Here is a 14,042-nt window from a genome sequence, read left to right on the forward strand (position 1 = left end):
AGTGCACAGTGCAATAAATATATAAAGAAATTTAATGAAAAATTCATAAGGACATACTAACATAAATACATATAATAAAAACGCACAGAATAATACATATGACCTTAAATGTCAAGCTGATAGCTACAAGATGATAATATTATAAAATATTGACTGAATTAAAGGCGTATCAATAAATCTCAACACCACAGTGTTGGAATAAAGTGCAAATGGATAATGGTAAATATTGCATAGGCCCAATAATATACACTAAAAACAAATGAACTGAGAATAAGGTTCTAAAAACAGCAATGAGTTCAAAGGTGCTTATCCTCATTACAATTAGTGACCTCATATCCGGTCTATCAGAGTGATTTAGCAAAGGAGACTTCCAAAACACTCCTATGTATGAAATACATTATTTATAACATGAATGGAATTCCAGTAATGTCCAGATCTTTCTAATAATATGTAAAACTTAACGTGAAACCAAGCGGTACTTCCGCCCAAAAGATTCCGAATTTCCGCCCTCAATGTCAACATCCGCCCTCTCCCGGGTCTAGACGGAGGCAGATGGCAATGGGATCGGTGTCCACTTGACATCTGTGACTTCCGCCCTCACTTCTAGCTCCACGTGGCATCCGTCCTTCAGTATCCGGGAATGGTATCGCGGGTGTTCAGCTCCCATCCGGTCCACGTGACTTCCGCCCTAACTCCAATGTTCATCATCTCGGCAAACATCCGCCCATAGACTACGTCATCAACATCCCACTCCGGTCTAGAGTTTCCTTCTCCTATCTTATTCCAGGAATAGGCACTGCCATAAGTCTGCGGAAGCAGAAAAACTCAGTAATTTTTGGAAAATACAAAGCGCCATTTTGAGAAAGGGTAACTTTGCCCAAAGTGTTAACATTAAATAGACACACCAATTGGATAGGCATAAAATGATGGTGGCATTATAAAACAATAAACCTAAGTATAGCAGCATAGTCTTAAAAACAACATTGAGTTCTAAATGGCAAATGGAAACATAAAAAAATATTAAAAATGAAAATAAAAATGATAATATTGACGACAAGGCACAAATCACTGGCTGGTTAAGAAAAATAAATAATAATAAGTTAATAAAAAACCTTTAAGAAAACACTGGCTATTCGAATATGGTAAGAGACAAGCAATAGTCTTCATAAAAATAATCATTAAAAATGTATTATTTATAAATAAATAAATTATTTAGAAACGGAGGAGGGGGTTTGTAGATAAAATTCATGAGTAACCATGGAACAAGGGTAGAGAGTTAAAACCATTCAGAGACCCAGTGGCTATCTCACACCCTGTTATAAGTATGTATGAACACTACAACACCTGGTATTCCCAGGAGGTCTCCCATCCCAGTACTGGCCAGACCCATACATGCTTAGCTTCCAAGATCGGACGAGATTGGGCATATACACAATGGTTTGGTTGTAGGTTCCTTTTAACATACACCACTACTGCCTTGTCTCTTACAAGAATGGGGCAATCTCGTAACTCTCATTAAATCCTTGTGGAGCCATGGTATTTAACTCGAAGATCCAGAACATTTCTCTTCTTGATAATTTGTTCCCTAGATCACCCCCTCTCTCTATTAATTTCACATGCTCTATTGCTTTAAAAGTTAAGTCCTCCGGATTGGAATCATGGTAGACAGAAAAATGTTTAGACACAGCATGTCCCTCGACTTTATTCTTAATATTGCGAACATGTTAGCTATTAGCTTGCCTAGTGACAGGGTGTTTATTTATATATATATATATATATATATATATATATATCCAGCAAAGGTCAGCACTCTCTTTAAGCGGTCAATAGTGCTGCCTGGGGTGACCATTCAATGGTCTTCGAAAAAGGTACCAGTATACAATACATATCATAAGGAATACACTCACTAGGGCTTCTCTTCAAGGTTCAAAAACTGGAAAAACCTACTTTAATATTCACATCATGATTAAAATATCAAGAGGTCGATGTTTAGACCGCACAAACGTGGTCTTCTTCAGGACACCACAGGTGAAACACAGGACATGACATTTTAATCTTGATGTGATTATTAAAGTAGGTTTTTCCAGTTTTTGAACCATGCAGAGAAGCATTTCTTATGATATGTAATTACAGATATATATATATATATATATATATATATATATATATAATCAACAAAGGTTGCGGGTATATAAACCTCTCCCCTTTTAATCCTTATACAGTATACAATACTAAGGATTATGAACAATAGTATTGTTGATTAATGGTATACCTTTTCATTGACTGGGTAAAATTAAAACATTGGGGTTTATGGAAAATCCTGCAAACTGCAGGCTCTGGTGAGGTTCTGGTACAGTCAGTCTGGTCCTATTTTAAAAGTGGCAATTATTTAAAAGGCAACTCCAACTGAAATTGGGACATTTAAGAGGTACGCATGGTTAAAATCATAGGTAAAAATAAAACTCTAGGGGTGCATGTGTACAGCTATAAGCATGTATTCCTTCAAGATCTGCTATTTTCAGGCATAATTTGACTTGCTGTGATCAGGGATGAATTTACTGTAATGCTATCAATGTAAAAACGTTGCCATCCATAATACTGTATAGTGCTGGTTTTATTTATTTTTTTGTAGAAATAGGTAAAGTATTAATTAAATTATTTTGAGGTCTTACTTGTGAAGAAAAATTTATGTTCCTTATACACACACTAAAATCCTCTACAGATCATCTTTAAAAGGCAGAAGTGATGAATAGTCCCAGTTTAGAATTATGTGGATATTTGCCTCACTATTCCAAACTACCTATTTTATCAGTGTACAATAGGTATAATACTAACTAAAGGCCCCCATACATCAGAGATTGATTGCAGCAATCGTGCAATTTGCAATCAATTGTGTATAAAAATCTTTCCCTTTTTCAATCGATTGCAGAATTGCCACAATCGATTGAAAAAGGGAAAGATTTTTATACACAATCGATTGCAAATTGCACGATTGCTGCAATCAATCTCTGATGTATGGGAGCCTTAACATATGCCAGGCCACCTCAATCTGCCCCCGCCTGCTTTACTCTGTCCTCCATTGTCCAGCCCAACCCTGACTGCTTGCACTCTCTTCCCAACCTCAGCCCCTGATACTATCTGTCCCATCCGCCAACCCACCTACTCAACTCTTTCCAACAGTCCCTCCTCTGCTCTAATATTTACCCTGTCCCAATTTCTCTTCTGCAGTGCTAAGTCAGTCCCATCTCCCTTGCAGTGGGAGCCACTGGAGGGGCAGAATGCATCTTGGCTAGCACAATGCACACATTGAATAGACGGCACAGATTGTAGGAAATTATAGTATAGATGAATCTAGAATGATGTGGATATTTTACCTTGCTATTCCTAATTACATATTTTATCATTAATACTAATGATTCTGGGTTAAATTGTTTTAATCTGGAAGTTTATAAAATTTTTAATTGTAATTGCAACACATGTATTTATCTTGTAACTGTTTCCTTTGTAATATTGTTTATACCTAAACATTGTACTCTTTTTGTAAATAAAGTATTCTTTATTAGTTTTATATATATATATGCTTCAAAACCCATTATTTGAAGAGACTATTAGACAGCTAGGGCTACAGTATGCTTTAAACTGGGGGGCGACCAATTAACTGAATGGGAATTGTGTTGCTGAGTCTGTGCAATTGTGTTATATGTAGGGACCTGTGGCAGGTGGTGGAAGCAAGTGTTGTATTGTATTCAAATTACGGCACTCTAGCCATAATTTGTGCATACTTACTGTGGTACCTGACAACCTGGAACACAAAATATATTTTCATTTCATTCACTTTATTTGCAAACAATGAACCATCTACAGTAAATCCATCCACCAAAGGAATTCAGTCATAAAGTGATTTAAATATATCCTCTTCTGTGAGTTCCTCACTGCCCTAGAAGCATGCAAGCATCTCAGATATCCCACAGTCTAAAGTCATTCTGGAGTCGCGATTCCGGCAGTGACCTCAGGGGGGTCTAGGGAATCATGCGCAGAATGCATCTCCTCTTCAAAAACCAGGGGATATAGCAAGATGACACAGTTGCATATGATGCGACCTTGTCAGCTAAAGCAAAGCTGGCTGTAGTCGCACCATACCAGTTAAGTGGTTAAATTGCTAATCCACTCACTTGGGTCAAATGTTGCAGGTTCCACAAGAGAAAAGCCTCCTGATAGGCACATTTGCATCTCTGTGCCATTTTGCATCTGTTCAACATGAACACAGCCTTATTGTACGTGATCTGTGCCTGGCCACCTTTTCCCACTCTCATTCAGCCTCTCTAAGTGTAATGAGTCATAAGGGTAAGATGCCACTGAATCTGCATACAGACACAAGTGCAAGTATGTTTTGCACACATGTACATTACAGAAATTCATATTTTATACAAACTACATGAGCCCCACAATGCAATTTATACTGAATGTCATGAATCTATAAAGATTAATTTGACAGTAACTAGTATTTTGATTTCTTTAGTCCACAAACACGGTTACACAATGTAAACAAAGAGGATGAGATCAGAATGGGAAATGCTACTCAGTGTATGACAGTATGTCACAGTGGATGAATAAGATAAGCTTTCCAAGTTGGTCTTTATCCTTAAGCTGGCCACACACTAGAACAACTTGCATCCAACCAGCCAACTAGTTGATTGGTTGGAATGAAAATCTGGTAACATATGGGAGTAACCGATGATCAGCAATTTGCTCCTAAATGCCAGAAAACAGATGAAAATGGTCGTTCAGACAAGTTTGTTATATGTATGATCTAAACAATTTGTTCAAACAACAGTTTTGGTCCATTTTCCGGCGTTTGGGAGCAACTTGCTGATTGTCATTTGCTTTCATACGTTACCAGATTTTCATTCCAACCAATCAACTAGTTGGCTGGTTGGATGCAAGTTGTTCTAGTGTGTGGCCAGCTTAAGTCTAATGGTGCATACACACGATCAGATTTTTTCTTCAGATATGGACGATAACGATTTAAAAATCGTTCAGTCGTTCATATCTGATGAAAAATCGTTCATATCTGACATGCCTGAACGATGGACGATCAACGATGCGCGTTCCCGTTTGTCAGATAACGATATCTGACATCTGATGGGTTTGCAGTCAGACTTGGACGATTCCATTCATTTTAATGCAGTTAAAAATCGTTCAATCGTTCAAATCGTTCAAAACTTTGGTCAAATCGTCCAAATCGTTCAAATCGTTTAATCGTTCAGTCGTTCATCTGACAAATCTGACAAGTCTGACAAATCTGACCGTGTGTACGCTCCATTAGAATGAGGGGTGAGAAACAACTTTTTAATTTAATAAGATTTTTTTTATTTTTTTTAAAGATTGCTGTCTGAAATGCTCCCTAACTACATTGTCATCTTATAAACCTTTTTATATTAATAATCCCTGACCAAGTAGATTATATCACATTAGAATTATTCTACCCTGAAAGAAACTAAACAAAACATAAATAAAAACATAAAACAAGATAATTATACCAAATTATTACAATACAGAATATGGATCTAAGGGGTACAAAACTTGGGAAGTTCCACATATGTCTACCTTAAAACTAAATGATACATAAATAAAAATACAGTTTATGGTGCAAATAGTATAAGCTACATTGGACAAAGTAAATGTGTTATGTTATCAGATGACAACAACAACATAATAAATTTCATCATGGTTACATACATAAATAGCACTGTTTAACCTGCTATTAGTCCCAGCAATACCAAATAGCAACTGTTAAATAAATGATGTCACTTTTTAGATGTCAATCTAGTAGAACCATTATATAATCTTAAGAGCTCCAAGTGGTATAAAAATGTTTTTAAAATGAACAATAATTTAAAAATAATTTTATTAGTCGGACTGCAACTGCAGTTATTTAAATTACATTCCCAGTGGTAAGAAGCCGTTCAAACCTAATTTGTAAGACAAGATGGTGGATTTAATGACTGGCAGCAAAGTTTCTTCAACAGATTTCATGGGGCATGATCCAAAGATAATAGGTTTTCAGCCCAATGACAACCCAATTACAATGCCAATCAAAGCCAACTTCATACACACTAATTATCAGATTTAGCTGTCAGCTCAAATACCAACATAACACATTTATTTAAATAAAAATTTAATTTAGGAAAATGAAAGACTTCATGTGTGATTTATTGAGATGGCTAGAGCAATATTGTATTCTGAGCAATGCAATGGACTCTTCTGATATAAATGTGTAATACCCCACATGAATAATGATAATAATAATAATAATAATTTTTTATTATTATTAATAAACAAGCTGTACAAAATAAAAAAATATGTAAATATAATCAAAATAAGTAAAACATTAGGTGAGCTCAATTATTTTCTGTATTATAAAAAGGTTTTTGTTAATCATCTATTTTAAGATTTAGTAAATACAACCTCCATATTACTCTTAAGTTGACAATTATACAAAAAAAGACAAGGAATGAAAATAATTATAATGACAATGAAGCCACCCCTTTTCTTCTATAAAAATGTTGCTCTCACTGGGTGTGCAAATCACACAAACTAAAAAAACAAAACAAAAAGTGATACAATTTTGAATTGCTTTTAAAAGACTGAAGCTTTTTATATGCATGCATAATGTAATTCTCACCGTAAAATGTGAATATTTAATGATAAAAAGTTACCTGAAATGGTGCGCTGAATTGTCAATTGCTTATTTAAAGCCATTTACACTGCACACCAATCTAGGCATAACGTAAGACCAAATGAGCTAAATTTTAGTACTGGAACAATTGTTGAAAAAAAGAGAGTTTCAAGCCAAATATTCAAATAATGTTTTGTTGTATGTGCACCCCATTGTAGCATAAGTATATATTCTCAACATGTGACGTACCAGATGGGGATGTCATCCATCCTCCCATTGTATCCACTCTGCTCTTCTTAGCAACCACTGGGGTATGGGCTATGAAGACCCATTTGATTTTCACTGTGCATGTTCTGCACTAATAGGAGATAATAATGGGTGTGTGTAATAACAGAAAAAACACCAATGGGAAAAGTGGCTATGGTGCTTTATGCTACTGTGCAGACTTCAGTCTTCCTGTTCTCAGGGATGCTTCATGCCCTGTCTCAAGATGGTCTACTAGCTCACTACTGAGCATGTGCAGTGGCCATTTTGTCTGTACTGTGTAGAGTGACATAGTGGAAGACAGTAGTCTGATACTTAGCTCTTATGAGAGACACAGCATACACTCACCAGCTGGTGAGTTGTATAGAACCTCGCTTCACTCAGGCTCGGCTCCATTACCATGAAATGGGTTGGGTATGGGATGCCGATGCTCGGGATCCCAGCAGTCAGAATCCTGATGCCAGCATCCATACAGGGTTAGGATACCAACACCTGCCGGTAAGTATACTAACCCTACCCCTAACTCTCCCTCTGCACACCCTATACCTAACCTCTCCCTAGTGCCTAAACCTAACCCTCCCACCCTAGTGCCTAACACTAACCCTCCCCCTAGTGCCTAACCCTAACCATCTCCCTTACCCCACTATTTACCATTGATATGCCAGCAGTTGAGATGCCAGCACTGGGATTCTGACTGTTTTTGGGATACCGGCACCGACATTCTGAGTGCTGGCATCTTGACAGCCGGGATTTTAACTACCTTGACTGGTAAACATGTAGTAGTGAGTATGACTGTACCTGCTATCTCTCAATAAAACAAAATTACTTGTTAAGTAACTGGGCTGTTCATAGTTTGAGTCATCCGCTGGTGTGTGCCTACAATACATAACACCGCAATATCAACCCCTTCACACACATCATTTGCAACAGGTTATGTGCACAGGCACACAAATGTAAAGGACACAGACATATTATCTATTAGAGATGCCCAGAGCAACATACAGACACCATCTTTAGCATAAGTGTAGTGCAGACTCCATAAGAACACATAGTATAGCAGCAGTGAGGTGATAAAAGTAAAGAAGTTGCACAGTTATGTCTGTAAGAAGAGTAAATATAGGAGTTACACCCATAATGGGGTTTTGCAAGCTAAAAGATGTAGAAAATTATACAACCTGTAAATTTGCTAAGGAAATTTGGAAGGTCACTGTAGGACCAGATGCAGATTTAAACCCATATGATATAGAAAGAGTCATGGGGACCACAGGCTTAAGTGTGTAGCAACATGTGTACTCTATAATACATGGGAAAGTGTCAGCAAAAGACATGTGGACAGCATTGCAAGCAGCATATCAAGATGGAGGTGTCATGAGGAAGATACATTTAAAACTTGTATTGTATACAGTAACACCAAATTGAATAAATGTAGCAGAATGTGTGATTAGACAGACAAAATTAGGTCAGTCTCTCAACAACTAATGTCTGTTGGAGTGCAAGAGGATAATGAAGTGATTGTTACAACAATGCTGCAGAACTTGCCTGAGTTTGACATCTTGTGGCATTGTAGGCAAACACAGCAAAGTTAACAACAGACACAGTCAGAGCACAATTATTATAGTTTTAATCATTGGTACCCTATTGTTTGAATGCTGAGACAACTGCATTACATACAAAAACTGAAACATTTAGAAACTGTACAATCAAGTGTTATAATTGTCACAATATAGGTCACAAAGCAATTGAGTGCAAGCAAAAGAATGTGAATCAAAAAACAAGAAATGCGACAGTAAGATGAGTCATCCCTGAGTGCTACAAATAACTGCAAAAAGATTTACTGGTATATCTATTAAGTTGCAACAAGGCATTTCAGCTGCAATAAGGAATGGTACACAAAGTTAACCAAATTTAACCCTTTCACTATCAAAGGAATAAGCAATCAAACTCTTACAGCTTCTGAAGTTGGGACAATTATGTTGACATGTAGTTAAATGGTTAAATGCTACAACCTGTCTCTACAGTAACTGTGTGACTCATAATCCACAATACCATCACATGTATATAATGCATTAGTTGTCATATGTATGATTTCCAGACTGAAAGGTCAACCCAATTAAAATTGCATTTGCAGAACTTGTTAATTTGGCTCTATAAAATGGTCTGCATGTGCCCAAGCTTGTCACTGTCTGTATTGGAGCCTCACAGTCCTGTACAGCACATAGCCCAATATATATTATTACCTTTTTGTATTGACAGCTGTTTATCTTCTATCATTTGTATCCTGTTATCTTCAATAAAACCTAGTGGTTTGGAATCAAGGAGTGGACTAACCTCTATGTTCACATCCACTATGCACCTACCAACTTGTAGGCATCTGCCAATATATAAAAGCTCACTTAAGATCTCTGCAATATCAACACCTGCACACACAACATTTCCAATACTTTATGCAAGGCACTTCTCTAGTTCCACCACTGAAGTGCTACAGTAGAGCCTCTTCACTATAATAATAAAAATGCTACACATTTTTTTAAAAAATGCCTTGGTAAAAAGCAGCTTTGTAAATAGAAATGAGGTGCACAAGGAATTAAGTATATTCTTTATGATTTATTATTACAGGTTGAGTCTCCCATAACTGTAATTTCTAGAAACCGAAATATTCCAATAACTGAAATATGTCAGGGCAGCCGTGACATCATGACGTGACCCGATGTCATGACATCACTAGTATCCATGGCCAATGACTAGAAGGTGGGTGTGGCTTCAGAGGCATTCTCTCACCAGAAAATATGATTCTTCTTCTCCTCCACATGCCAAATCTCCCCCACGGCACACTTCAGACACCATGACAGTCACCGGACCCCCACGACATCTGACGGACATCCTTGCAGCACACGCCCGACCTCCGGTGACACCTGAAGCACCCGCCAGACCCAATACAGTCGCCAGAAATTCCAGTGACAACCTCCAGACCCCCTGCAGGTTCCTGTTACACCCACAGCAAATGCTGGACCCCCTTTGCACAGCATCCACTGGAAATCCCTCTGACACCCGGCAGACCCCCTGCAGCATATGTCCAGCCTCCTATTACACCTGTTGCACTGGCTGGACCCACTGCGGCACCCGCCAGACCCCCCCGCGACTCCCGCTGGGCCTCCCGTGACACTCAAAGACTCCCACAGCACTCATCTGACCCCGGCCAAAGGTATTCTGAAAACTGAAAAAAAACAATATCCGAAATGCTCGGAACCAGGAGCATTTCAGATATTGTTTTTTTTCGGTTTTCAGAATTCCTTGGGAGACTCAACCTGTACTGAACATAATTTCTTCATTGGAAAATTTATACAAAATAGGCCAAGACTCCAATCTTCCCAAAACTATGCTAAGATCCTTTCAAATCACACCAAGATCCACCCAAACCATGACCATACCAAAAAAATACAATGGTAGCTCCTTATAAATTGTTGGTAAGTATGCAATGAAATCCATTGTCAGCCCAGCATACTGTAATTTAAAGTAAGTTACAATAGAAATGTTGTTGTACTTCTGCTTGAAAACATTGACATTTGTCTGATAGTTTTACTTTCAGCAATTCAAATATGTATTATTTGTAATAGTCCATTATTATTTTATTAAAATAGAAAAAGGTATTCAATTTTTTTTTAGATGCCACATAGTTTCTGCTCAACTGTAAGGTTATATATAAAGTTACAGTGACACTTGACATATTACAAGTACAGAAAATGTAAGTTGACATACAGTATCTGAGGAGCAACACTGAGAAATAAACTTACAAACTAGATAGATAGGACATAGACATGGGTAGGGTAACTATCTGTATCTTGACAGGCAAGTGGAGGTGAGTCACAGGGAGAAGAAGGCAGTTCAACATTCAGTGAGTCTATACTCAATGAAGGTAAGCATGGAACTACAGTAAGAGTCAAGAGACAAGGAGAACTGAAAGCAAGGATAGTACTATGGATGAATATGATGAAGAAGGGTCCTGCCTGTAAGAGCTTACTTAATAAAATATATCATGGCTGATTCAGAGTGGCACACAATCTACAGGGCTTCAACGCCCCTATAGATGGATTTGTGAGGACAGCCATCATCACAATTAGCATGCAATTGCAACAGCACTAAACTCTATACTAAATGGAACTCTAAAAAATGGATCTCGCGTATTTGGATTGCATTTAAGAGCCCACCTAATGATTTCAGGGACTTTGAGGTGGTCAAAATTGACTGTAATGAGTGGAAATTAATGTTAATAGTGTTGAAAATACTATAGGAACAAACACAGGTCCAAATTGCATGATTTGGTTTAGGTTTTGGATTTTTTTAAATGCTTAAAAAAGCTAAAAACACTTGAGGGTGGTTTTGCCAGAATCCTAACACAATGATGATTTACAACCAAAACGCAAGGTCTGCGCACATCTTTACTCAGAAAAGGCCACCATTCCGTCTAAGTGCCCAAATTCCGTCTACGTGCCCAAGGCAAACTTATGGTAAGTGTGAATGTTCTGTTGCCACAAAGTTAAACCCAGTTATTCACAAGCAGAGATCCACCTTACTTCCATGCTAGTCACAATAACCCACAGATCCATAGAGGTGCATATGTTCACCTTGGACGCATGCTCGGTGCAAAAAATCCCAGATGTGACACATGTGCAGTGCAAATAATACTTGCATGCGACTCCGATTCAAGACAACTATGTTTACAGTATCTTTTTATTTTTTTACTGTAACAGTTTTTTTTATGTCATTTGTTGTTCAACAGCAACTTTTTAAAGAAAAATGTTAAACCATTCCATCAACAAATTCTTCAATGATTGAACTTCTTGGTGGCCCTTAAAGCAGCCAAAATCAGAAAATTTCACAACTATCTCCGATTATCACAAGTAAAAGGAGGCCAGTTACAACAATAGGTCATAGCAAGTTGTATACTGATACAAAGGGAGACATAATGCACGAAGAGAGAATGAAAAGAAAAAGACAATTCATTGTCATTACCTTGGTGTCATTTCAAGTTTCTGTAGTGACATATGAAATGAGTTGATTTATATTGACCGTCCTCTCCGCCTTACTCTGTAAATCAGTCTAACATACCTTTTGCTATCTAATTGCATCATTATTTGGTTTTGCATGTTTCACAACAGAAAATTAATTTTCCCTTTTGCAAAAGCATTTAAAGCTTAATAAATATATTTATGAAAATCACTTTGCATCCGCTTTATGAAACCGGCCAAGCTGTTTATCTCAGCCCAAGACAATAAAAACCCATTGACTTTTTTTTGTAGCAAATAATTAATCTACCACCTAATCTGTGAACCCTACTAAGACTTATGAATTATGACGAGAACCAGCAGCTCTGTTAGAACACTCAAATGAATTATATAAATTCATAAACTTGTTCATGTCCAGATTTCATTAGCCACACATTAACAGCATTTTATGTTTATTACTGCTCTGACACAATCTATAAATAACTGAAATGCTAATCATAGTGTTCTGCGGGGCATCATCATTTAATCATAAAGAGATACATTATTATAAACTATAATAGATAATAACAAGCTTGGGTCAGTGGTCGCATATTAAAAGACCACAATTATATTGTATAAGGGTACGTACTTCATACATTTGGTGACACTAAGGTCTTTATCTAATCACATGCAAATGCTCCCTTTGACACACTTATAATACCCAGTGACATTATTAATGAATTATACTTGTTAAACATGTGTGAGTCCTCAAGAATTAAAGCAAATACAGTCTAATCAACTGGATGTAAGCACACTGTATTAAAAGTATTATTGTGAAGTTGAAATTATTTTCCTTAAGGTAATTTTTAACCCAGTTCATACATGTACAGTATATTGTTATGCTAAACTTAAATTTGTGTTATCTTAAAAAAAAATAATTGTTAATTATTATACAAAATAAAAATAAAATTTTCTCTCATAATCTGTATAGCTGATTATTACTATACAATTATGCAATGTAAAATATCAGGGGAGAGAACAGGACTACTACTGTTTAAAACAAATGAGCAATCTGGACACTCAAACCTCCAAGCTGCTGCCTTGTAGTTCTTTTTTTGATATTTTGCTATAATATTATAAAATATTGTGTATAGTCAACATACCCATGCATCAATCCATACAATGATTGTCTAAAATCAAATACTGTATAAAGGCCATAATATGTATAGATCGGGGTTGCTTTAACCAATGGACACAAACAGAATGGAAACTGGCTCTACTGTACTTACAGTAGGTTCTCATCACAGTCAGATGAAAGTCTATAATCTACGAATTAGGTCTATAAGTGGATCAATTCCAATTGGCAGAATTAAAAATCCAAACAGGATGGAGGTTAATTTTGTAGTAGCAATCTCTCATGAAATCCTACAAATGCACAGAAAAAGTTTTCCTGAGTATAATGGACAAAATCTGAGTTTTTTAAATGGATACCACCACCAGTAAGATCAAAACAACAGGTGGATCATGTGATTAATTATTCATGCAGGTAAACCCATTAACCAATGTGGGTGAATAAACTTATTCTCCCCGCCAAAAATTGAGATTTTGACAAAGCAATTCGTTAAGTTTTTGGTGTTTGATATTTGTATATTAATGAACATTTTTTATTCAAGAAATGAGCTGGTAAAAAAATCCTGTTTCATTTTCTATAAAATTTAAATTGTGTGCATTCTGCAAACACACACAGAAAAATATCAACAGAAGTACAAGTCCAGTTGTTATATTTGAAATAATTGTTTTAATATTCAGTTAACTGGATATACAGGATGCAGTCAGGAAGTCGATGGTCGAATTGCCGACCGCCAGATTCCCGACTGTCTAATCCCGGCAGGGGTCTAATGACAGGCATCAAAATCCTGATGCCTGTCATTTTACCTACGTCGGGAGCCCGACGCCCGGCATACTTATGAAGGTAAGTCGGGCTTGGACAGCCACGGGGGAGACTTATGTTAGGGGCTCTTGGGAGGGACTTAGGGTTAGGCCCCCCCTGGGAGGGTTAGGGTAGGGGAAGGGTAGGTTAGGGTTAGGCACCCCCACTGGGAGGTTAGGGTTAGGCA

General features: G+C 37.1%; 1 pseudogene; it reads right to left on the minus strand.

Annotated features, from left to right (window-relative positions):
* Positions 1 to 1,332: 1,332 nt before the first annotated feature.
* Positions 1,333 to 1,451, minus strand: LOC148518299 (5S ribosomal RNA; annotated as a pseudogene).
* Positions 1,452 to 14,042: the final 12,591 nt, after the last annotated feature.

Source organism: Taudactylus pleione, unplaced genomic scaffold (assembly GCF_031769625.1).
Source record: "Taudactylus pleione unplaced genomic scaffold, aTauple2 ptg000201l, whole genome shotgun sequence".
NCBI classification, from domain to species: domain Eukaryota; kingdom Metazoa; phylum Chordata; class Amphibia; order Anura; family Myobatrachidae; genus Taudactylus; species Taudactylus pleione.